The sequence below is a fragment of the Cyprinus carpio genome, chromosome B1, assembly GCF_018340385.1.
Source record: "Cyprinus carpio isolate SPL01 chromosome B1, ASM1834038v1, whole genome shotgun sequence".
Classification (NCBI taxonomy): Eukaryota; Metazoa; Chordata; class Actinopteri; order Cypriniformes; family Cyprinidae; genus Cyprinus; species Cyprinus carpio.
In genome coordinates this window covers 366,384-393,415 of record NC_056597.1, presented here as the reverse complement: position 1 = coordinate 393,415, position 27,032 = coordinate 366,384, and the positions used below count along the sequence as shown (strand labels likewise).

Sequence of the window (27,032 nt, the reverse complement as noted above, 5' to 3'; positions counted from 1 at the left end):
GCAATGGTTTATTTTGAGATAAATTGAGAGCCTTACTTTTATTTGAAAAGTTTTTAATTGTTGCAGTGCTGTTAATATTATATTCTTTGCAAACAGCGACGACAGCTTCATTTGCAGATAAAACACACCAGCTTTGCATTCACAAAACTAGGTTGGATGAACGCATAGTTATCTTTCTATTGTTCTTTGTATGCCATATTATCGCTTCCCTTTTTCTCACCAGCTAGTTTAAATGTAACATCACTTGGCAAACAAATCGTAATAGCGTTACCTACCGCACGCAAAAACAATTAAAAAAAATGCAGTAGTAGTGAGTACGAGAGGTTGCCATGGAATAATTCTGAGTGTCGCAACAGTAGGCTACATCAAATAATTATTTACAATAAGTTTAGCTCCATTGTGTAAACAAAGCAATTAAAATGAGTCACACATTTATTGTACACAATTCTGGAAAGAGAGAAATACAATCATAGTTTGTTAAGAGCATGACTCAAACATGCCATTGATGGGGCTTATTCAAGTCTCTTGTCTTTTCTGAGTTAATTGATCCATTCCGCATCTCCCGCCTATGTGTGTTTTTGCATAGGCTGTCTCGTGTTGCAAGTTGTTGAATGAAGATTTATCTGGCAGGTTACGTGTCCCACTATCTCTGCTTATTAATATCCAATGTAAAACCCGGACACCGCCACCACCAATTGTGGCTTTTTGTTAATGACTTTGCTCTACTACAGGATATAACCACAGAGGTAACAGCTCACTACCCAGTTACAAAAAGACACTGTAAACAGTCTGACCACAGGGCATTATAGTTTGCAGTTTTGTCATCAATTCAATTTCTTAAAACTATCCTTTGACTATGTTCTGGCCCGCCATCTAGTGGCCAAAATTTTTTTGCGGTCCCGATGCACCACAAACCTTACTTGGCGACCTGGTGGTAAAGTATGGTGTGAGGACATCAGCGGGTGACATATTTGAGAATGGAGGGCAATATTTTCAGTGACTAATTTTGGCATTGCTTTTGAAGACATGGAATGATTTGCATTAAATCATGTGGACCACTTTTATGGTGCGTTTGTTATTCTGGAGCTTCAGCACCGGGCCGGAACCCATTCACTTTTAGTGAATGTACAAAGAACAGCCATTGATATTCTACAAATTTTTTTTTTTTTTTTGATCTCCTTTGTGTTCCATGGAAGAAAGTAGGCTACAAGTTTGGAGCAACATGAGGGTGAATAAATTTCTAAGATGTAATTTTTGTTTGTGAACTATCCTTTTAAACAATGGGCTCCAAAAGGTCTAAGGAGTTCTCATCACATACATGCTGTGTTGTTTTCACTGTTGTATGACCATGCTGTTAGCCCTCTCAATCATGACTAAGATAATCACCAACCTGCAGGCTAATTGTGTCTGTGCATGTTTTAACGTGATTGGTCTGGCCATTAGTAATCAATATCAAATTATTGACTAGTTGATCTTTGAATAACGTAATTAAGATGCAGATTTGTTTAGTCCAGCAAGCTATGTTTCACTGTTCCACAAATATTCACATATATACACACTTGCTGTTCAAGTTTTCTTTTCATAGGTCTATTTATGTTCCTCTCTGCTCTCACTCTGTCTATCTAATATGCACAACAGACGCGTAGCCACAAAGCTTCAGCGTATCGGACTTTGGCACAATGGAGTTTTAGTTGAAGCAGGAAATATCAGGTTATCATTTATGCTGATTGCTCGTATTCTTTCCAGATTAGGCAGGGTGGTAGCGTTATGGCTCTAACACAGGGGAGGAGGAAAATAATCCACACACACACACAAACACACAATACCACACTGTCTATGCAGTTTTGAAACAAAAAAATGTATCATGTGACAAATTAAGAAATTTTTGTAAGATTCTGCAATTGTCTTGTGACAATGTTAAGGCCCTTGTGCTAAAGGTGTCTAATTTTCTTGCTTCCACTCAAGCAGAAGATGCTCTTTCAAATCATGCTGGCAGCATGGATCGTAAACTTAAGTTTATTCTAGCTTAATTGCATGCCGTTTCAAAAAAGTCAAAAATAAATAAAAAATAAATAACATAAACTATTCTGATTTTAATGTGTGCAGGTAGTCAAATGGTTTTTTTGTTTTTTTTTGCGGTTGCTTTATGGTAGTTTATTTGTTATTCTTTTATTTATTCATATTTGTTTCATGTGAAATTCATGGACATAATTTTAAAATATATTGTTACTGAGTTTTACATTAGAAAAAATGCAAAACAGGAGCATTTTCCCTATCTGTCTTATGATTTGTAGATGTTGATATACAGTATCGTGTTGGTGGATATACTCAGTTTTTTTGTGTTGTTTGCGTATGCTTGCGGCGGCATCTACGTATTTTCCTGATAATAATGTATATTTAGTGGATTGGTGTTTCAGCTGCTGTGGAGTGTTTCCAATCATGAATGTAGGCAGATGGTGTGTGTGTGTGTGTGTGTGTGTGTGTGTTTGTAGTGTAGTGTGTGTGTGTAGGTGTGGTGTGTGGTTGGGTGTGGCGTGTGTAGGTTTAGAGGTTTGAAGGGCAGTTCAGTTTTACATGAGTCAGAGATCAGGATTGACCCATTTCACCTGCCACAGCGCAGAAGGCCTGACATGTGGAAAACACACACCCACAATTTTTTGGGTCAAAGTGTAGCTAGGTTTGTATGTGTCAACCGTTCCCTCCTTCGCGCCCCGTTTCCTACATCATCATGATTCCCTGCAGGAAGTGGACATGTGTGGTCTTTTCTCTCTCAGCCCTGGTAAAAGTGAAGCCGGGCCTCAGAGTCTACAGTGCAGACAGATTTTATAGTGAAAGTAATTTTTTTTAAAATTGTGATAGGAGATGGGGGAGGGCAGCACGGATGAGGGGGTCTGCAAACCACTCCTCTATCTTAATGCTGTGACACTGACCCAATTCGGTGTCTTAGGTGATGTGATCAAGCGTGGTGCTCCGTGGGGCAGAATTATATACTAGGGAGAATCTGTCGGCTAATTAAATATGTGATGATTCTCCTGGAGGGGTTACCATAGCGATTCACCAACACGCCCCCCATCTGTGGCAATCTCCCCCATGCACGCCTGTCCATAATTTAATGCAACTTTTACTTAGTGCAGTCACCAGTTCAACTGCCCACCTCAACTCTTTCTTGTCACTCCTCTCTATCTCTCTACTCTCTCTATCCCTCGTCTCTCTCTCTCTCTCTCTCCTCTCTTATTCTTGGTGATATTTTCAGAAGTTACGATAACATTATACATTTATGGGCTGAAAATTTAATAATTACATTGAGTTTACGTTTTAAAGTTTTCCGGCCTGCTGGAGAGAGGGGTCTTTGAGAAGCTGTCATGTATTATCATTTATTCAATCCTTTGTTTAATTAAAGTTTTAATAAAGTTATAATATCTGAACAGGTCTGGATTGATGAACTCTGAACTTAATTATTTGCTTCCCACATGTATGGTCATAACCAAGACAGCTATTACAGTATTTGTTGATGCTACTAGCAAGCTTTTCCTTTTTCAAACTACGCCCAAAAAAACTTTTTTTGTAATCTCGCAGCTGACAGCTTCTTGTAACGTTTGTGCAATGGCTGGAGTATTGTTGTAATGTTTATCACTGTGGAAAGCTAAGTACTGAATCTGAAGGACAATACAATATATTTATAACCCTCAATGCAGTTCCAAAACACCAATTGATTGTTTTGTGTTGATCGGTAACATTTTTTAAGTGTTTGATGAAAAAAGTCTCATGCTTACCAAGGCTGCATTTATTATTTCTTTAATTAGTTATTATAGTATTAGTAGTATAGTAGTAGAGATAGTAGTATGGATAGTAAAATATATTATTTGATATTGTAAGATATAAGAAAAACTTTTTAAAATCAGAAATTCTGAGGAAAGTTCAAAATAACAGCATTATTTGAAATATTAATTTTTTTTCTGTATATAATGGTTATACGTGTTAACTTTTGCTCATTAATGCAACTTTGTGAATTGAAAGATGAGAGAATTATGACACGACGTATATACGTATTATTGAATTTTTTGAAAAAAAAGGACCCCCAACATTAAAATGGATAGTGTACTGTCGGAGTTATCGCTTTTTTTCTTTTTTTCTATTAAGTGGAACACAATGAGAGCGATGTTTTGCATGTCCTGGTCGAACTGTTTTCTGTTACATGGAAATGAATGGATAGTCCAAGCTTCCAAAAAATGACCAAAAAAATTCAAGTTATAAACCTAACTGTCATACCTCGTGCCCATCTGCTGCTAAACTAGTAGTGTCATTTACATTTATACACATTAAAAACATGAGTGCGCAAAGATGCATGGTGCCAGTTTTGATTGTCAGTCACACGTTTCGCACCATGAAGGCACAATATGGCGATGAATTGTACTTTTAAAACAAAATTTACAGCCAGATTTTATCAAGCAAGTTAGTGTTACTGGCTTACAGGAAGAATTAAATATACTTTACAAGTCCTAATTCCCCAAATACATATGGACTCTTTTTTTAAATTGAATGATTTATTTAATGCGTTTAGTATTTATTTGTGCTTTCTTTTTTTTTGTAGAGCTCAACCCAATCACCTAGGCACAATTTGTGCAATCTAAATCATTAGGTTTGTAAATGCTGGACAGGATGTTCATGTCTTGTGTGAAAACTGTTCCTTTAATGCAAAAGCTAAGACTACTCTCTCGTCTGTGAAGGGGAGGCTATATGGTTAATCGATAGGTTCATGGATTGATTGACCACTCAGTAATTTGTGATAGGATCCTCAGGGGAGAAAGTCTACACTACGGAAGTACTAATTGATTAATGCAATCGGCTCGTGTTGTGCTGCGGCCTATGCACATTGGAACTGACAAATATGTGTGCTTGTCAAATTGTACTTTAGGTTAGGGAGTGCCCTACAGCTTGGTGATCCACTTAGACAAGCCAATGAGAGGATGCAGAGGCACAGGATCTACCGAAGCGACTACCAGCTGTACTACTGATTATTACTGAGCGTGCCAGCTGGCGGGCATACGCACAAAGTGAGTACACAGCCATTCAATACATATAAAACAGAGGTGAATCCTCTGAACGGTTTGCTTGTGAAAAACTGTTTGAAAATGATTGCGGCTCTTTTGGAAATATTCTTCTTCCACACCAGTTGCAAGGATAAAGGCCCACTTTAATGAGCTTACAAAAGTAGTTGTAATTAAAACATATGTTTTGAACATGCTAAGCAATTCATAACGGCTAAACCAGTTCAGATGGATTATAATACTATTCCTCATTTGTTTCTTTCAAATGTCCAGCTCAGGTTTACAAAGACAAGCGTGCTTCGATGACTACATACAGAAATGACGTCAACGTTTAATACAAGGATTCAGCTTTCATTTGATGACCATGATAAAAACATTGAAGTAGATAGTCAGACTGGCATTTTGTTAATCTATTAGAAAGGGAATTAAATCCATTGTGTTTTTGTTGGTAAGAATTTAATGCTGAAAAAAAAGATTACATTTTATTACACATAATTCATTTTTTTTAATCAATATAAATTATGTAAATTGATTGTTTTTATAAAATATTTTTATATTACTTATATAAACATTGTTCTCTCTTGGTCTTGTAATTGGTTTATAAAAAAATGTAAGCGTAGTTGCACTCACGGGCTTTTTATTGTTGTAAAACGTTTCTGAGCCTGCCAGATTAAAGCAGTAAAGTGAAGATGAAGAGATTTCATCGTGCATCATCTGGGTGATGGACACAAACTTTCACATACAACCCTCCGGTTCTGTCTGAACCTGGAGCTGAGAGCTTTGTTAGTAACATGCCATTAGTTTAGAGCTGCTGTCAGGGGTTATAGGCGATTAATGTGACATCATCCTTAGATCGAGGTGGATTAGCAAGCACGGCCGGGACTGCATCAGTCACACCGCATTATCTGCACTTCCTCATCTACAAGAGTTCATTCAACTGTCTGTTGTATTAACTGTAAATGCACTTTTAATGCAACACATGACGTCACAGCATGATTTTAAAATAGGTTTTAATGATGTTAAAGTCAAAGTCAAATTATTGTAAGTTTCAACAAGAGATAACCATGTGGTAATTATTAAGCCTTGGTTTACTTTTAAACGTTTTCCACATGATTTGTTCTTGCGTGCAAAAACAGCTGGACAGAGTGCAATGTAATGAAGTGGCATAGAATGCAAGGGTTTTTGACTTACATTGTGCTCATGGCACGAGATGCTGAAAAAATAAAAAAAAAAAAAACAAAAAAAAAGTAAAAAATAAAAAAAAAATTGGTTACAAAGAAAAAAAAAAAAAAAAAAAAAAAAAAAAAAAAAAAAAAAAATCATAAAACAAAAAAAATGGTAATAGTAGTATTTGTACTGCAGGTAATATGCAGTTCCTAAATCATTATGGTAACTGTATAGAAATTTTAGTCTACATTTTAGAAAGAAAAATTATTGTATTTTGTAAAATGACTGATTTTGTTTTTAGTTGTTTTTTTTTTTTTAGAGTAGTATAGAAATGTAATATTAGCTACAATGTAAACAAAAAAGAGTTAAGTACCAGGTAGGGATTTAAAAAAAACAAGCGCCAAAATGCAGGTAAAAAAAAAAATTGCCAGCGACCCATGAAGTTTTTAGAACTGTGATACTAAATGTTGAATTTTTTTGTTTTATTTTATTTAAAAGGATAGAAATTCAAAACAATTGATTTTTTATCGTAGGGTTTTATTATTTATTTTAAATATAGGAGTATAGAATTCAGTGTGGTCCAAACATGAAAATAATTAATTGGCCTAACTGTCAAAAAGTAGAATGAGTCAATTTATTATATTATTATATTTAGTGCATCTAGTGCTTGTAATTTATTTTCTCGCCTGTAAACTACTCTCTGTGAGAGTACAACTTCTGATGCATAGAGCATTTGTCCAGTTTCATTCTGGAGACTTGTAAATAGTAAAGGGTTCCTTATCCTCAAGGGGACAATTCTGAGTAAACCAATCTCTGTCTTTTCAGGTCCTCCTCAGTTCACTCGGAGACACCGTTGATCAGAAGGGGTTCAGGGGGAGTTGCCTCTTCGTGTCAAGCCACAGGAGATCCACAGCCTAAAATCACATGGAGCAGAAAAGGCCAAAAAGTCACCAACAGAGATTGAGGTAAACACACCTCAACTGAACAAACACAAACCATACAGACAGCTTGCACACATTTGGCTCAAAGCAGCGATACAAGGTTGTAACACTACTAAAGGGAGATTCCCACATTTGCCCTGCTCAAAAGGAGCCATACAATTGGTCTATAAAGACACAAAGCTATTCAGGGAGTGTTACAACACGTTTGCCTCTGTGTTGGTGGTAGGTGATAGGTTGAGGAGGTTTCAGGGTCTGGGTTGCGAGTGCCAGCCACTGAGGACCACCCGTTGATGAGGCTGTGTTATGAATGTGTGGCCTCAACGAATCAGTGAGGATCAGCGCCTCACCCGTCTTAGTGTTCTCCGCTGGTAGGCACAGATCTGACTAGAGCTTCTTCAAGAGTCTAGTCTTTCAGTGCATTTCTGTCAAGCTTGCTTAAAAACCTGGATCCTTGAGTATTATGTTATTTTTAGAGGTTGCACTTACATAGGAATGTCTGAAATATCAATTGAAGAGAAGATAATGTTTCATTCAGAGAATATTAATGATATATGGGAGAATATACAGGTTTGGGCCCTTTACATTTTTAATTCCAAGGACCCCAAAAAGTAATGATTCCCTTACCACTTCCTAAAATATAATGGTAGCTATATAATTTAAGCATGTTCTAAATGCATGTCATTTTCTAAATTCTAAACTCTGAAGGTTTTATGTCCTTAAATATAATACATGAAGAGTTTAATATATGTATATATATATATATATATATATATATATATATATATATATATATATATATATGTATGTATATTTTCTTTTTTTTGTAAAATTAAAATGCATCCCTGTTAATTTGTAGTTTGTGGTTCTATATAACCTACAGAGCTGTTTGTGGCTACAAGGCTAGGGCCTATGAAAGAAAACTTTTTAAAAACAAAACTGTATGCTACTTTGCATAACTCTGCATAAATCACCTCTCTTTGAACGATAGAAGCCCTCCATTGAGGCAGAGGTGTGAGTGTAAGCGTGTTTGTATTTGTTTATTTTCAGAGGGCCCAGCTTCCCAATGGTTTTCTTTCTATAGATATTGGGCACTCAGCTGAAGGTTGTGGGCGTTCTCGACTGCTACCCTGCTTGGTGTGAAGGCCAGCGGAAAAACCTGACCCTGAGATACCTGGTTTAAAGATTCCTCCCCATAAGATACCACCAGCATGGGCGATCAAACAAGCTACGCTCAGGTTTGTGTAAACATGACAGGATTACACAGTCTCTGTGCTCCTATTCTCATCATATGTTTAAAGGTGCCACTTAGCAAAATGTGTCTCATTCAAATGTTTTTGCACATAAAAAAAAATAAATAATACATTTTGCACTATGTTTTGTGATATGGTGTACTCACTACATGAGATGAAGAGTCATATCAGTGAGTTTAAAAAATGTTTTTTATTCTACATTGAAGCAGGTCGTTACACTGACCAATAAATTACAAATATTAATGTTGTTATAAACGACAACAACTAAGAACAATATGTTTTACTTTCAGTATACATAATTAGTGGTGATGCACCATATTGAAAGTTTTATACACTATGGTAATAATTCATACAAAGTTTAGGGGGTATTTATCAAATTAATACTTTTTAAATTTTAATACTTCAGCATTAAATTGATCAAAGTGACAGTCAAGACTTGTTAAATGTTTCAAAGATTCCATTATAAAGGAATGACTCTGAAAAATTACCGGGTTAGTAAAAAATATTAGCAACATTGATTATATAGAAATATTTTGGAGCATCAATCAGCCTTATGGAATGATTTCGACAGGATCATGTGGCATGAAGACTGGAGTAATGATGCTTGCATCAGATACAATAAATTACATTGTAAAACCTATATTAAAAAATGTAAATAAGTCTTTTTAAATTTTGTTTTTAAAAATTATTTTTTCAAAATTTTACTGTTTTTACAAATTTTTTGATAAAATGAGCGTTTTGTAAACATGGAGATTTTAAAATTTTTTTTAAAAAAACCAACCAAAATTTTTTAAATGGGTTTTATAGTGTAAAAACATTTCTATATACTTTAAAATAATAAATAAAAAAAAACCCGAAAAACAAGAAATACAAAAACCCCATCCCAAAAAGAATTTAATAACAAGGGAAAAAATTGCATGCAGTCCCTCCCAAGCCCGATTTTTAAAAAACCCCAAAAACGGCCAAAAATTCCCAGTTTAAAAAAACTAACACAAAAAAACCTCTTTGAGGCACCTTTAAAGAAATCCTTTTAGCCTATATGTTTTCCCTCACCAAAAACCACCCACCCCACGGACGTCTCAAACCTTTTTTTTTGCTGTGGGAGCCCTTTAAAGTATAAATTGCGGTCCCTCTTTTCTGTTTTTAATCACAGAGTCCTTTGGTAAGTGTCCCTATTCTGGGGGCCCCCCCCACTCCAGGGTTTAAACCCCACAAAAAAAACAAACATGAGTTATTGAAAAAGCGCATGATAATTAAAACAGTAAAATTGTTTTCCCCCCAAAAAAGTTAGTCCCCCCTCACTTCACCCCAAAAGTCACACAGCAGTCCGTACAGTAGATACAGCCCCCCTTACCCAAGGCGCGGCCCCCTACCGTGTGATACAGAGCCTCTCGCTTCCACTCTCCTTACTTTTTCGGGCTCCCCCCCTTTCCCGGGCTCCCCTTGGGTTAAACTACCCCAAAATGCTAAACCTGCCCTCGGAAATTGGATTTCCTGCTACTACCCCCCCTCACTCTTTCTCTCCCCTCTCCTCTCCCCCCCTGCTTTTTTTCACTTTTTTGCCTAGAATGGGGTTTTAAAATTTTCCTAATGCTAAAATGTTCCCGCGCTTTTCCCCCAAAAAACCGTCCCCTTTTTTTTGGTTTTTCCTCCTTCGGGGCTTGAGGTCGGCCGTTTTAAAAGTCTTTGTTTTTTTTTCAACATTATTCAAAGGAATTTCTTATTGCACTGGTTTTATGATTGTTTTCCCTTAAAAACGGAGGTGTAAATCCAGAGGTTTCCTAAACTAATCTTTGGGCCCTCCACTGGTTGTAAATTTTTCCATATTTTTCTGTAAAGGGTTTTTTTTTTTTGTTAGTAAAAAAATTGTAACCTTTTTTTTTTTTGTGTGCCCTTGTACAAAAACGGGATAGAAAGGTAAGTTTCCCTTGATTTTTTTTCCCTTTTTGGTTTTGGTAATCTGGAATCAAATTTTAAAACGGCCCCCTGAATTTTTTGGCACTTAGCGGGTTAAAAAACAGAACTGCGTGGCTTGGGAAAAAAATTTGTACAGGAGCTCTTCCCTTGTTTAGGTCTATGAGGGAAATCACGCAGGTCCGACTCCCCCGCGGGGGGGGGGGGGGGGGGTTTCCACCCTTACCCATGTGAAACAGCCCAAATAAAACCCCTTTAACTGTACCGAGTAAATTCCCGGAAACCCAAAAAAACCGGGTTTTTTGGAAAAAGGGAATCGGGTTTAATCTTTTTAAATATTTTTTTTTGTACTTTTGAACCCCAAAAAAAAAAGTTACGACTGCAGCTTAATAAAACAATCTTTAAATGAATTTTTCCAACGGGAAACGGGCTTTGCAATCGGTTGTTTTTCTCCATTAATTAATTTAAACAGGGGTTTTTTAAAATTTTCCCCCCTTTTTACTTTTTTTTCAAACCCTTTTCCCTTTTTTTGTATGGGAATTTTAAAAAAAAGGGTTTTCTGGATCAAATGCCAATGCCTTATGGGGGGTGAAAAAGGGAAATTAATTGAAAGCATTTTTTAAAAAAAAAAAATTTCTTTTAAATTTAATTTAAACAAATCTGAATATTATAATCGAAAATTTTTTTTTAAAAACGTGCTAATGATGGAAATGTTTTTTCCTTTTATTAAGAAAACCCTTTTTTGCCCTCTCAAAAAAACCCAACTTTACACTTTGCACTTAAAAAATTTAAGAGTCCCCCTCCCCCCTTTTTCCCTCTTTTCCCCTTGGCCCTCTTTTTTTGCTTTTTCTATTAATCCCCTATCTTTCGTTTTCTTTCTCTGTTTTTTTACCTTAAATTTCGCCCTTTTTCCCATTCCCCTCGCTGCACAAAACCGTCTTCTTTTTAATCCCCACCCTGCTTTTCATTTTTCACAATCCAGGGGGTACCCCCTACCCGAGGTAAGAACTAAAAAGCCACCCCCCATATTATCCCGCCTTACCGCTCTTTTTTTTTCTTTCTATCTTCTCTTCCCCCCCCCTTCCCTTTTATCTCTTTTTCTCTCTGTTTGACAAACCCAAACTTTTTTCAGAGACTGGTTTGCCCACGTTTAATTTGTTCTGTCCCCCCAAATGAAAAGTTTTTCCCCCCCTTTACACAGATCTTATCTCAATTTTTTTTTTTTTATGGTAAATTAAATCAAATACATTCTTTTGTGATTTTGAAAAAAAATCTTTTAAAGAGGTTTTTCCTTTGGGTGGTTTTTTCTTGTGGGGTTTTATTTTTTAAAACAGGAAGTTGGGCGGGCCCTATTAAAAGGTCATCCCTAAAACCTTTTTTAGGTTATATTGGGGAGGAGGGACATTCTCATTCTGGGAAACATTTATTGGAAAAAAAATTTGGGAAGATGATTCATCTTTTTGGTCTTTTGGCCCCCAAAGGCTATAAATTTTAAATGTGTAATTATTTTAAAAGTGCACTATAGTGTTTAGATGGTTTCAAGCAAAACCCCGGGAAAACAAAAAGCCAGGGAAAACCCCAACTTTTATTCCCCCTCCAGTCTAAAAATTGGTTGCCCCCTTTTCTCAAAGGGAAAAAAAAAATATGATGAAATCTTAATATGAAATTTTGGGGAACAAATAGGCGTTTTGGTTTTGTTTTTTTCCCCCTAAATGGGAGATGGGGATTTGGTTTAAATCATTTTTAAAATTATTTTGTATTTTGAAATCCCGACCATTAATTAGCAATTTCAGTGACATTTTTGGGCTGTCCCCCAACATTACAAAAAATACTGACTTTTTTTGTAAAATTCTTTGCTTTGCACAAATTAAAAAAATTTTTTTTCCCGTTTTTGCTGATTTTCTCATGCTCTTCGACCCTTGTGGATCTTTTCACTTCTTTCTCCCCTCTAATTAAACACCCCTTTTTATTTTCACTAGAATTCTCTTGGTGAAAAATCAGGGTTTTTTTAATTTATACTTTTCTTTTTTAAAGAAGCTTTTTTTAAAAGCTCTCAGGCTCCAACAGTCTGTGTCCTTGGGGTAATTTTTGTTGTTTGTGTTTTCTATCTAACTTTAATTTTAAATAAAAATTTGTTTAAAGAGGGTGAAAGCTTTTTCCCCTTTTTCTTCGCCCAAGGGCCCTTTTTGTTTTTTTGAGATTTTTAAGGCAATATTTTTTTTTTTTATATTTTATTCTTGAAATTTTTTTTAAAACTGCCCAAAGTTTTTATACCCTTTAACTTTTTTCATTTTTTGCTGATATTTCATGCAACCAGTTTGTGGGGGTTTTGGCATGTCTGAGTTGCAGTTAACAAATGTTACGGGTTCAGTAAAAATTTAAGCTCTATGTAAAGCATCTGTGACATACTGTTCCAATAAAAGAGGGAAGTATTGTCCCGGGATAACTGTAAAATGCATACAACAGTTGAAATGTTGTACTGTCTACACTAGCATGATATAATTTTTACTAAACTGTGTAAAATTATATGAAAAAAGTAGATGCCTGTCAATAGAGCTTCACTGTAAACAACCCAAGCATTTCTTCCAAAGTACGAGCGGTGACAAATGTGTCATGTGTGTCGTGATGGTAAATAGGGATTTCAGCGACAAGATTTTTGGGGCCGATACCGATTTTAACAAACACTTATTGCCGATACCGTATTGTCACTTGAAATTTTGGAATCAAAGATAGATAGGTATTTTTGATTCATGTTTTTGTAAAATCAGCCAAAGGTTCAAAAACACCTGCATTAAATTATACTCGCAGTTTTATGCTGCATCATCAAATAATTCTAATGAACATGGACTGGATCCATAACATCAGCAGGATCATAAAAAAACAGAACAAAGATACTATTAAATAAACAGTGCTTTTTTACGGTAGGTTGAACAGTTTTCAGGTACAGAATTTAAAGTAAAAAATGTAAAATAACACTTCATGTATAAATTAAATACATTATTATTCCTTCTTTATGTAAACATACTTTATGATGATTAATCTTCTAATTTGTTTTTGTATACTTTAATAGTTTTGTAAGTTTAAATATGTATGAGATCTCTTACTAAGGTGGGACCTTGTTACAAAAGTATTTTGTTCAAGGAATCGTGTGTGATAGTTTGTCTTTTGGTATTTGTATAGCATTAAAGTGCAGACAGCAGTGCGCGGATGATGCAACAGGACATTATAAGCTCAGTATCTTAAAGCAGTTAATTAATAAACCATTGGTGGGTGGTTATAGAGCGCCTTTTTCTTTATATAGCCGAATATGCCGATGGTTGTAAATTGAGGAAAAATCGCCGATAAATATTGGCGGCCGATTACTTTGGGGCATCCCTGTTGTAAATGTAAATGCCTTTTATATGTGGCATGTGTATCCAGGTGCACTTCAGATTGATCAGAAGTGAAGAAACTGATCAGGGTAAATACGAGTGTGTCGCGACCAACAGCGTAAGGAAAGGAACACGCTACTCAACACCAGCTAACCTTTATGTCAGAGGTACAGCTTTGTGTTACTTATTTGAGTGCTGGGTAGAATTAGAAGATAAAACCTGTAACTAACACATTTTTATGAATAGTTGTAGTATGATCTGTCCTGATTCTTCTTAGATCATCTCCTCTACCTTAGAAATGTTGTCATTATTTGTTTTTTCAATGCTCATTTCTCACTGCCGGACTCCTCTATAGGAGTTAAGAGATGGTAAGTGCTCTGTCGTCTTTTTCTTCGTCTAACCCCCACATCCACATAATCCTTCCCCTCCACTGGAATTCCCTCCCTCCGGATGGTCTAACTCACTTTCCAGATCCTAATACTGCATATGTCATTTGACACTAATCGGCCATATTCACCTGACCCTACTTAAACCGCATTCCATAACATCATGCTAATAGCAAATTATATCATAGTAATGCTATGTACTTTTATTTGAACTTTGTGTCCATATGAATATTTTTTTTTTTTTATACAATTTAATTCATACATTCATCCTTAGGTTATATGGGCATTTATGTTATGAATACTGTGACATTACAGCACCATATGTTTCTTTCTGTATTTTCAACAATTTATAAGCCAGGGAGAGAATGGTTTGTTTTGTTTGCAAGTAACCATTAGATACAGTAGAAGGAAAATTAATAATAATAATATATAATATATTCCATGGTGTCCTAATGAAATTACAAGAAAGCATGCATAACATAAGACAATAACAACTCAATATTAATAAAGAAACACTTTACAGTAATGCTCCATTTGTTAATATCAGTTAAATGCATTAGTTTAACATTGAGCTAACACAGAAATAGTACTTCTAAAGCATTTATGTGTTAGTAAATATTATTTAATAACTGCATATTATTAGCATTTTCATAAACCAGACAGGAAAAGTGTTTTTTTATTATTATTATTTTTTTTTTCAAATCAGCTTTTTTCTTTCCCTTCTTTTTCTTTTCTTTCTTTTCCTTTCTTTTTCTTTTTTTTTTCAATATTTCATTACATTTAAATTACAAATTCAGCATCACTGTATGTATACACTTAACCCCACAACTACAGTACCCATTTTGGGAAAAAATGCTTTTTTTTATTTCTTCATTGGCTAATTCTTATTTAACAACTTTTTGTTGTGTGAAATATATTTTTAACCCTGCATAAATTTGCTTTACAATGTACAGTGTGTACTTTGTCGTGCCAAAATCAGTGTTTAGTAGCTGTAAAAAAATTCCAGGTGTAGCGCTTTTTTTTCTCATCATGGTGGTCACAGGCAGCGGTTGTTTGATGGGTCCTTTCTAATTAGATGGGCAGTCATTCACAAAAATTATGCATAGTCTGGGACATTAAGAGGAGGCACAGCCACATCTTATCCTGCACTCTTCACTAACAACAAAGATTGATAACCACCTAGCGTGTACAACATACTTGAGGGCGTATCTTATTGAGGCGCAGTGCTATCTGCTCTGTAGCATTAATTAATGTTCTTTAGCATGAGTTTAATAAATGACCGTCACTGTCTTTCACACCCTCAGTGCGTCGCATCCCTCCTCGCTTCTCAGTGATCTCACCGATGGATTTGGGTATGAGATCATGCCGGGAGGAAGTGTGAATATCTCCTGTCAGGCATGGGGGGCGTCTTCCCTTCCATGCCATATGTCAAATGGATGCTGGGAGCAGGAGGATTTGACTCCAGAAGATGACTGATGCCTATTGGGCGGAATGTTTTAGAGCTCACAGAATGTACAGGCCAGTCTGCCAACTACACATGTGAGCCATGTCGACGCCGCTCGGAGTTTATGAGAAACTGTTGCCCAGATCACAGTTTTAAAGGTACGCAGGAGTGTGGTTTAAAAAGGCTCTTGAAGATGTTTAATTAATGAAAGAAAAACCTTTTAGTTAAACAATATGTTCCATGGGCAGAGCCAATATTTAGCGAAGCAGGGTGGCTGATGGTTGTTTTTTTTCCAAAGCCTAGTGAGTGAGCTGGCTTGCTGTCTAATGCCTGGCTAAACTGAAATATGACCTCATAAGTCACAACGACTTGGAACCATTCTGCCATTGGCAGCAACTTTACTCCCCCTGGGGTGCACACAACAAAATCAACTTTTTGTCTCACTTCCTTCGTTTTCCACTTTTTTTTTAATTACAATATTTGGTTTGACCCTGAGCTGGTTTCAATCATTGAGATTTGCCTTCGCCTGTAAAGTAGAAAAAAAAGAGCATTTCTGCTTTTTGAATTGGGCCAAAAAAATTTGTGAAATAAAATTGTTTTGGCGTTTTTTTTTTATTTTTTAGTAGGTGTCAACTACATTCTGGAACAACCTTACGTGCTATACCATATGTAAATGATGATACTCAATGACAATGTTAAAAAAACTATTTTTATATAGTTTTTAGAAGACAGATATATAATTTAATATATAACTTAACTTTATAAATAATTTAAAAAATATATAAATAATTTAAAAATGTAAAATTTTAGTATTCCTGTGATTGACAAAGCAGATTCTTTTTTTATCAGCCATTACCCCATTCTTCTGTCACATGACTTTTTAGAAATCATTATATGTTGATTTGATGCTCAACTAACATTCTTATTATATGTTATCATATTTTAAGTTAAAAACAGTCGTGGTGCTTAATATTTTTGTGGAAACAGTGATACTTTTTTTCATGATGCTTTGATGAAAAGAAAGTTCAAAAGAACATCATTTACTGTATTTGATTGAACAGTTTAACAGCATCCTTGCTTAATACAAGTATTAAAAAATCTTGCTGACCCTAAACTTTTGAACAGTAATCTTGCTGACCCTAAACTTTTGAACAGTTGTACTGACCAAAAATATAAATGTAAACTTTTTGAACGATTTTCACATTAAATATTACACACAGCATTACAATATTAAATAAATAGTTATTTAATATTTTAATTAAATGTCCCTAATTGATTCACATTTCCTCCTCCGTAGGGCCCTCCTAATCCCTCCTCCAGGAGCTCCGGTTGTCATGGAGCGATCTGCCACCCCAGCATTATTACTCTAATGTGGAAGGTGGGACAGTGGAAATCCACTTCCTGTATCTTTACTACATCATTCAGTATCGTCCCTCGCCCCGCCTCCTTACCGACACCGATCCTTTAAAGAAATTGATGCATAGCAACAACTCGTTACAGCGTTTGGTTGTGGACTCAGCCAGCCCCTACTCGCACTACCTTTTCCTTTCCTGGTTGTGGCGGTTTGAATTCGATTGGCCGTGGCCCACCGAGTCAAACCGTGGAAGCTCGCACGGCCGAGCAGGCGCCTAGTTCCCTCCTCCTCGGGCGTGTCAGAGGTCGTATGCTGAGTGGTTCCACAGCAATGGTGCATTGGGAGGAGGCAGAGGAAGCCAACGGTCAGGTGGTTCGGTTACAGGGGTGTATTACACCTCGGATTCATCACTTACTCTGTGAGCCAATGGGGAGAAGGAAATGGTCTCGAGGGGCGAATTTTCTGAACATACTGAGATCTGACACCGAACAAAGAAAACCTATTATATTAGAGTTCTCCGCTTTCACACGCAGTGGGAGATGGACCTCTCTTTCCCAGCCGTATCTGCACATCATTGCCAAGACAGGAGGTGTGCAGAATGTGAAGTTGGGATTATTTTTATAGGATTCTTAATATTGCAGCTTATTTTGTTTCTGTTGCAGATCATTTTCTTTTCTAGAGCATTGTTCGTCTTTTTCTGCCTCCTCTAATTTTTAGTCCCGTCCCAGCCCACAGAACTGAAGGCAGAGGTGAAACAGAGACCAGCATAAAAATGTCCTTCTGTCGTGGATCCCTCCTGCTCACAGTGGTACAGATCCATCACTGGCTATGAGCTCATTTACAGGCTTGGAGACCCAGCCAGAGCAGGTACACACAGACACACACATACAAACATTTCATTTGCATTTTGTAGTGTGTAATGTTTAATGATAATTACTTTTAAACCTCATCTTCCAGAAAAATATCATTTGATCCAAGCTCCAGTTATCTGCTGAAGAATCCTGAAGCCGTTTTCCACCTACATAATTTCAACTAGCAGCACGCAGCAAACACGGCGGCCCTGGGGGCATTCACCAGTGAAATCACCGTGTCAGGTCAGACTCCACAAACACGTATGTTCTGTTTGAAGATTTTTATGAAACTGATACAGACACAGACACCTTTCTCTCCTTGCTAAAAAAACACCCAAGCTATGTGTTTTAAATGATGGTGTGCTGGCAGGCTTCAACTCGCAAGATGTCCTTTAACTAATCCCCTATTACCAGCAAGATGTCCTTTACGCATCAATAACCACAAAGTTCCTAAGAAGGTTTAAAGATCCCCCTATTTAAGTTGCATGTACTTTACAACTTCTACACTCGTGGTGCCTTCACGATTCCATCCTCAATACCAACTGAGGTTTTTGCTAAATGGTTCCATACCCCTCAACTGCTCCCCGGAGAGCACTGGCTGCCCAAAGAACCGGGGTAGTTTCCTAACATCTTCAGATTACAAAAAGAAAAAAAATTCCTAACATCTTAAAAAAACAAAAATCCAATAAATATCCTATCCTAAAAAATAAAGACTATAAAAAAGCAAAAAAAGATTCTTATATTTCAAAACAACAATAAACTTTTGAAGCACCTTTGTTTAAATAACCTTTCAAAGCACCTTTATTTTTTAGGGTAAACTAAATAAAGCGCTACCATTCAAAAATGATATTAAAGCTATTTAAGTGGCAAATGTAATTTCACATACAGTACAGTATATAACCATCCGTATCATCAATTTTTGCAATCAGTTACGCTGCCATTCAAAAGTTTGGTGTTTTATAATTAAGACATTGCTTTTATCTGGAAATTATTAATTAAATTGTTTAAAAGTCACAGTAAAGACATTTATAATGTTTTTATTTCAAATAAATGTTGTTCTTTTTAGTTTTTTTCCATCAAAGAATCTTGAAAAAAGGCAACTTTTTAACTCTGGACACTGAAACCAACTGAACTGGACAATTTTTCCAGCTGAAAGTATTTAGAGAGTCCGGAATTAAATGTCTAGAAAGATATCAAAAAATCTGATAAATGTACAATAAAGAAAAAATGAAAATTGATGCATGTAAATATTATGAGTGCTGTTTATGCAATTAAAAAGTGGATTAAAAAGTGTCCTGATGAAAATAAATGTTGCACTGATGCAAACAGGAAGTGTCAGTTAGAAAAACATGCCTATATGTAGGTATGTGTGTAAGATTAGGACAAGTGTTCATTAGAACTGACTTTAAGAAGAGTCCCATTGTAGCTCTTAGAAGATTTCTTTTGAACAGGAAGTGGAAACTAGTGCTTCAGACTGCAGATTAACTTGACATTTTTTATGTTGACACATACACACATAGAATATGATAAGCGTAAAGCTATTGTCACACTATATTTTAAGCATGCATAATTTCTTGATGTCACGCTCTGCAGCATCTTTTTAAAAACTTAAATTCAACATCTAACAATATGTATGATATGATATTATGATATTAATCATAAATCCAAAATGTAAAAACATACAATCTGCTCCACTTTCCGGCAGTGTTGCAGTTTTAAATTTATGTTCTTTTAAGCTAAGGTCATACGGTTACATATGATACGTATTTGCAGGTCTGAGTTCACCAAAACCAAACTTTAACAATGCAAAGAAACGAAAAACGAAACAGCTTCGCATGAGCTTGCATTTCCACCCTTTCACATTTGCATCCACATGAATGAAAATCAGTAGAAAGAAAAGTATAGTGTGACCGGCCCTTTAAGGCCCACTCACACCAAGAACGATAACTATAGAGATAACGATAAAGATATAGTTCTAAGAATCATTGTCAATAGTCCACACCACAACTATAACGATAAAGGCACAGAGAAACGATATCGTTGGAATTACTTTCAGAACAATTTTTTTCCAGCTGATGAACGATAAAAAAACATCAGAATCCATCCTGCTATAAAGAGCTCGAGAATTTAAAGCGGCAGACAAGCATTCGCTTAAAATAAACAGACGATATTATCCGCTGGTATGGACACTAATATCTTTATCTTTATAGTTATCTGTATATTTATCGATTTCTTGGTGTGAACGCAGCGGCTTTATATTCGTTATTGCCACTGGAAACTTATATAATGAAAATAAAATAGTGGTGTATTTAGCTTTTGCCTATGCAAGAAAAAATAAAATGAGAAAGAGGACTTCCCTCTGACTCGCATGATATTGTCCCAGTCCGTTCACTGGATGGGTTAAGGGTAAATAGCAGGTAAGATCATGAGACACTCAATTAAAAAGGATCTGGAAAGATGGAGTCAAGTAAGTTTTATGTTGAATATATTTCTTTTTCATTTCAGTTCACCATTTGCAGGATGATCATTTTTAGTTTGATGTCTTTTTATACCTGTCTGTGACAGTACCACAACATTTTACGTATGTTTTGTCTATTTTTGTCTTTATCCCCTCTTATTTCATCTCATTTTTCATGCATTATCATCCATGACAACACTAAAAACCCTATCCTCTCCTGCCACAACACACACAATTAAACCCACCCACTTCTCTAACCACCCAATCAGAGTCCATACCCCCTCCCCAGGAAGTCACATGCTTAAGCCCCTCTCTCCACAAGCTCTATTGCTTAGCTGGGCTCCACCTCTGACAGATGAAAATGCAGGCATAACAGGATACTCCATCAGATATGTGGCAGTGGAACGGGAGAAAGACCCCGTACAGAGGATCACGGACATCCCATCGAACTGTTTTCGATATCGGATTGAGGGGCTGAAGAAAGGGGACCTTGTATTCTGTGACAGTTGCTGCCCACACTGACACAGGTCAAGGGCCTGAGAGCCTACCGATATTGATCCGCACAGAAGAAGACGGTATGTCTGTATGACAGTTCTTAAATTTGACCCTTTACCTGAAGCTAAGTGTCCCTTTCCTTCGTCTACCAAAGGCGATTTGTCCTCTCAACATTTGCCTTGTCCTGAACCAAGTGATTCCATTATTTCTGACTTCCCCCAAGCTCCTCTTTCTTGAAGGATTTTTCCATCTGTATCGATAATTGCATTTTTGTCATCCTGGTGAAAACATGGTCAGATCCTTATCCATGGCAAAAGCTTTTTTCCCGACGAATTGCCATACCTCTCTTTTCCTCACCTTTTCCATCCTTCCTGCTGTGAGCTGGAAGGGCAGTCAGCTAGTGACTACATGTTTGTTACAAAAAATGCCCTTTGTCCCAGCGCACCACCACAGAGTGGGATTGTGTGGTCTAAATGCCACCTCTGCCCAGAGTGTCATGGAAACCTCCAGTGCTGAGGAACAAGCAGGAAAGATTCGAGGTTACCAGGGACAATGCCTAGAAGAACGCAGGGGAGGAGAACAGTCTCTCACAGAATTAGGGAACTCCTACTGAGAGGGAACCGCAGGTAGGAGATCTTCACCTGACTGAAACACACACACACACAACACACACACATCAACACACACCTCACTTCTCAGTCAGTATGTGCTCGCAAACCTTCTTTAGGGAAATGGGGTGTTTATTTTTGTTGACTTGTTCTCACTTTGACAAAGAATAATTTAATCTGAAATATACAAGGACTCCGCAGTATTCACTCTTTTTGACACGATATATGTTGACCCGTGCGCTGGCAAAATGAGTCAGAATACGCCATGGTCTAATTTTGAGCTATAGGCCGAAAGAAGTGAAAAAAAAATGTACAGTTTTTGTCCGAATGTTGAGGTTTTCACAAAAATTTGTTCATTAAGTTTCCCTCTTCTAGGGACCCCAATGTTACAAATCAAAGGTAATAAACATCTAAAATGATCTTTATTTTTATGTGTTTCTGAGAGGGAGTATACCTTTTTCTCGGCTTGCTCACTTCTGGATGACTGCCTGCTGCTTCTCACCAAAAGTTGCTGGTCCAATGGAATTCTTGATGACATGAGTCCAGACTAGTGAACATATTTATTTTTCAAATTCCATGCTGATGAAAATAAAAATGATCGCATTTTGAAAGACATTTGCAAAGCACATCTATAAAGTACATTGTGAAATATTTCTTGGCTAAATTCACCAAACATAATTCTGGTTATGTCCTTAGCCCATGAACGTTTAGTTAATAGTTGGGGAAAAATCCTTGATTAACATGTGATATTAGATCCATGCATTAACAGTTGGTCGTTAATATAGATCTGTCTCAAAGTCAATCAAACATTTAAAAGAAAAGACGGAGTCCAGCTCGCTGAGGCTCGGTTTATTGCATCTTTGTTCTTATTTTTACTAACAAAGATTAAAATGAAAAAATGAGCTATATTGAGATTAATAGATAGTAATTATCATTAAGAAACAAGAATTGGAGCGAAAATATGCAACCTTGCTTGGTGGATAATTGCTTTGGAGTCTTCAGAAAAACTTGATTTTTCTCAAAATCAACCTTCAAATGGGCTGTAGCTTAGGATATTTGGCCAGAAACTGGTCACAATAAAGTATATGTGCACTGTAAAAAATGGTTTAAGCGGGTAACACGACACTAAAAACTGGCTAAGCGTAAATAACCTATTAATTGCTTAACAGTAAGTTTCCACTACTAATTGGTACTATAACGGTTTGGAAAACATTGTTACGGTAAAATACTAGTTTTTTGGGAAGTGAAAAGAATGTATGTATTTTCAGTGGAAAAAAAAGTGTACGTTTCACATTTATTGTTTTTCAAAGTGTTACATTAATTAATGTACATTAATTTTACCTTTTTAATTAATCCGAATAATCTAACATATTTTGGTATTATGAAAATTAAATAGTGATATGAGAGCAACAGTGTGACATTTTGGAAGATACAGAATTAGTGAGATTGCAATCTTATATGAGGAGTATTTTGACAACATGTCACTTCCAGAAGCAGCCAGTACTTGTGACATTTTAATTACTACATAAACAGTTTTGAAAAAAATATTTCATTCATAATTAGTACCTCAGAAGTCAATTTGTATAAATTTACTGCTAGCTCAACTTGTTGTGGTTATAAGTATCAAGGTTTATCCAACTGATACAGTATGTTCAGAACCCGGAACAATGGTCCTTCCATCACACAAAATCTCAAACAAATCCACAACGGTCACCCAATATCAAAATTTGAAGGAAGAAAAAAAAGAAAAACATTGCTAAAGTACATGTGATAATGGTGATGGCGTGAAACAGTATTCTGAAGATGTTTCAAGGTTGCAAGTAGTGCTTCTCACTGAAGAATTCACTCAACGATATATTAGAAAATATGCTGCAGATCCCAGCTATCACTTTGATCTGAACGAGTTGTGTTTGTTGTCAGTAATTAGGCTTCTTAGCATGCAAGCTAGCTGATTTCTAAAGGCACTTTAATTTAGCCTAAATAACGATAAAATGCAGCATCTGCCTTATATCCGCATGCTGAAGCCAGAACCTCTGATAACTATAGTCAAAAACTAAGAGCCTTAAAAAACCACCATTAATTGTTCCCAGGAAACCTTTCACACTATTTAGTCTTAATAGACACTTTATTCAGTGGGTTGGTTGCGTAATCATCATATGATCATCTTGGGCAGGCACAATGAATGTTAACTATTATGTCTTGTTTTTGTACCAAGCCACAGAACTACTCGGAACCAATATGTGAGTATATCTAATTTGACACGACCCAAGAATTTGAATGCATATATTGGACATGAATAAAAGTCCCTTTGAGGCAGATCAATTCACTTTGCGGCTATCTGTGTTTGCTCTTCAGGCACCTTATTTTATCTAGGCAGTAGGGCATGAATAGAACTATCCCTGAGTGTTCTAACAACTGGTAGTCCTGTTTGATCACGGAGTCAAAATCAAATCATTAAGAGATCAATGATATACAAAAAGCTTCTTCTGCGCAAATGATAGTAACTAAACAAAAAAACCCAAAAAACAAATCAGGCTACTCCAGCGTACATGTGTTGCACATACTGTACTAAAGTTTAAAACTTAAAAGTATCTCTTTAACTGGACAAGACTGGACATCCAGTCAAAACCACATTGGAGCACTGCAATGCTCCCATAATTTTGCACAATTCTTTGCCTTCATTCTTATCAGTCTCTGATATGAATACAGATTATGTGGTGCAGTATAAAGCACATTTGATTTCTTTAAATTTTGAGTTTTTTTCTTTTTTGTTGAATTCGTGTTATGGTATAAAATGTTATTTGTTGATTAGGACCTAATTTTGACTGATTTATGGCCGCCGAACACTGAATACTCTGTTGACTGTGGCTGCATTCAATCAAAAAGGCGATGGAGCAAGTAGCACACCTCTACAGTCATCAGAACCACTAAACCTTCATTGTGTGTTACACCACTCCAAACATACATACATGCTAATGCATTGGTTAGTATCTACTTGTTTTTATGTCTTTATCTTCAATGTTAAGAGGAGGACAGAAGGTCACCCAAAAATGAACAATATTTGTACTTTACACCTCATGTCATTCCAAACCTGCATCCTGCTTTGTTTTATTACTATAGAATCACAAAGGAGCGCCCAATTTACAGGATTGCTTTTCTGGCAATCTTCAAAAATGTGCCAAGGAAAGCATCTAAATGTGGATTGTCAAGAGTGAATATCACTGGAGCAATGATGACTCTTTTGGTCCACTTTTCAGCGTTTTCAAATTATAAGGGCAATGGCTTGATGTATAAACAACTCATTCATCCAGACAATTTTGTGAGACCCGATCAAATGATACACACTGAAAACGATCTGGCGCTCAAAATTATTTCCCTAGCAAAGAGTTCCTTCAGGAGTTCCTTATTCTCCTTTCAGAGTATTTCAACTTTTTGCCTAATAAGGTGCGAGGAGTTCAACAATATTGAACATATAAAGTTGAAACACTTCAGCTCCGATACTCGTGAACCAGAGATCAAAATAATTCACTGACAAGAATCTGCACATATTTCAAAGTGTAAAGAATATTGTTACACAAATCACACTACTTCTATTCACTTAAAAAGCTCGGTATGGTGGATGTCAAGGATTTTAGCCGAAGAATGATCACTAGAATATTGAGTCTGTTACATTTCGATTCAACCAATTTGTGACCGGATCAAACAATTCACACAAAAGAGAGCTTCTCTTATTAACGCGATGCGTGAAATGTCAAGATTTCCAGGGAATTCATTTCATCTGGGGATTTCAGTGAGGTCATTTTTAAAGGTTTGAAATCTTAAGTCCCGTTTCATTGTAATTCCATGGCAACGTTGTTCTTTTGTTGTATTGCACACGAAAGTCTTTTTCAATTTCTGGGGTGAGTTAACTACATCATTTGAAGGAACACTAAATCAAGTGTATGCACTAACCCTACACCATCTTATCTGCAAGTGACTACATATTGTAGTGGTTGATCTACAGCATTATTTTCTCCTCCACAGTGCCAGGTATGCCCCTGCTTACAGTTGCGCCATCCTGAAGATGGCACTGCCCTGCTGACAAATGCGCACGCCTCCTCCTGCTGGTCTGTCCCCCTCTGATGGGCTACAGGCTCTAATATGGCCCAAGGTGACCCGACCTCAGATCTCCTTAATGGCTTCTGATACGAGCTAAAGGCTGCGGAATTTGAGCACTTACAGATTCCCATCTTGGACTTCGCGCCCAAGGGGGTGCTGTGATTGATAAGTGTTTTCCCGTCTGGTCCGCGCTATTTTTAGATTCCCCGGTTGCCCCCCTTTCCGCCTCTTCTCCGTACCATCTGAGGGTTTATGGGTCAAGCGCTTCAGGTCACACTTTAACACACCCAAACATGGTTGCAGACAACCAACAGCTGACATGGTTAAACATAACCCCAGGGACAACAGAGGCTTTAAATTGTGAGCGGACAGAATACAGTTCCGCTGTTGGCTAATTTAACAGCGCAGAACATCACTCCTCCTTCTTGATTCTGAGATGAGGGATGCGACCAAACAAACCAATTATTAGGATTCCAGGTTACAGTGGGGGGTTGCGCTGTGTCACTTATAGTAATGGCACGGAACATTGCCATGGAATCAGAACGTTTCGCGAAGGCCACAGTGGTTTCTTAATGGACTGTAGGGCCAAATATATGACGTACTTGTTGGCGAGAGTGTGCAATGCTAAGCACACCCACGGCCTGTGGGCCCTATGTATCCCAGATATCCACTCAAAAACACACAACCAGTCAACATGGACGGTACGGGACCTATCGTGTATCCTTCTCACACATCAAACTTTGGTTTTTGCTGTTCAGTGACAACATAGCTTTCCAAAACAAAAACGCCACTACCCCATTTTCATTACTCTGTAGAAGATGGTTTCTGTTTTAGTCTGTGGGGTCAGCATTTTATTCTGTCTTTGTTGGTATGAGTCTCTAGTTCGGTTTGGCCTCTGTTAAGTGCAGATAAAAAGGTGAGCATCTTTCTGTAATGGATATAGGTGACTGTGGGAGTGCTCCCATTTTTCTCATACGACAGCTATTGTCAAGGTGCGCCTTTAGAAACAAGTGAGGAATTTCTTGATTAGCACATTGAGGAATAAGTAACTTACTAGCTCTTTTTCTCCTGGCGTCTCTGTGTGCACCCCTTTACGGATAACAGCCTGATGTGGTAAATGTTTGTAGGAGAAACCCGTTTGAACAGGATTCTTTGATGTTCTTCCTCATATGCTTTAGCAATGCTGGAGGCCAGGGTTGCTCAGGTGAGCTTGAAGTATGGATGTGTGATGTGTTGATCCCTTTTTTTTTTTTTTTTCCTATCTCTATTAAATATGTTTGCCTGTGAAACTTCAGAAAGTGAAAGCTGCTATGAAGAGTCAGTGCTGCTGACCTGGGAGTCCACGAACCACCCACTAATAAAGCACAGTCCCTCTTATTGTCAGTACTGCGAAATACAGTACTCTGCGGCGTGTGTGTGTGAGAGCTATGATCGGGTTTTGTGAAACACTTAATGTGTGCAAAGGTTAGGGATGTGGTTCTCCAACTTTTTTACTCCAAAAGCCACCATGAAATCAAAACCTGCATGAACTAATGGGTTATTAAGAATGGGTTTATTATAATAGGAGTTTTTCAAATTGTCTGTGGTAAAATAAGATGGACACATTACTTTGCTCTACATCCTAAATTATACACAACAAATACTGAC

The 27,032-nt window shown here is 36.8% G+C and overlaps 1 pseudogene; it reads left to right on the top strand.

Annotated features, from left to right (window-relative positions):
• LOC109063247 overlaps nt 1-20,828 on the top strand; it is a 28,433-nt pseudogene extending 7,605 nt beyond the window's left edge.
• The last annotated feature ends 6,204 nt before the right edge of the window (nt 20,829-27,032 follow it).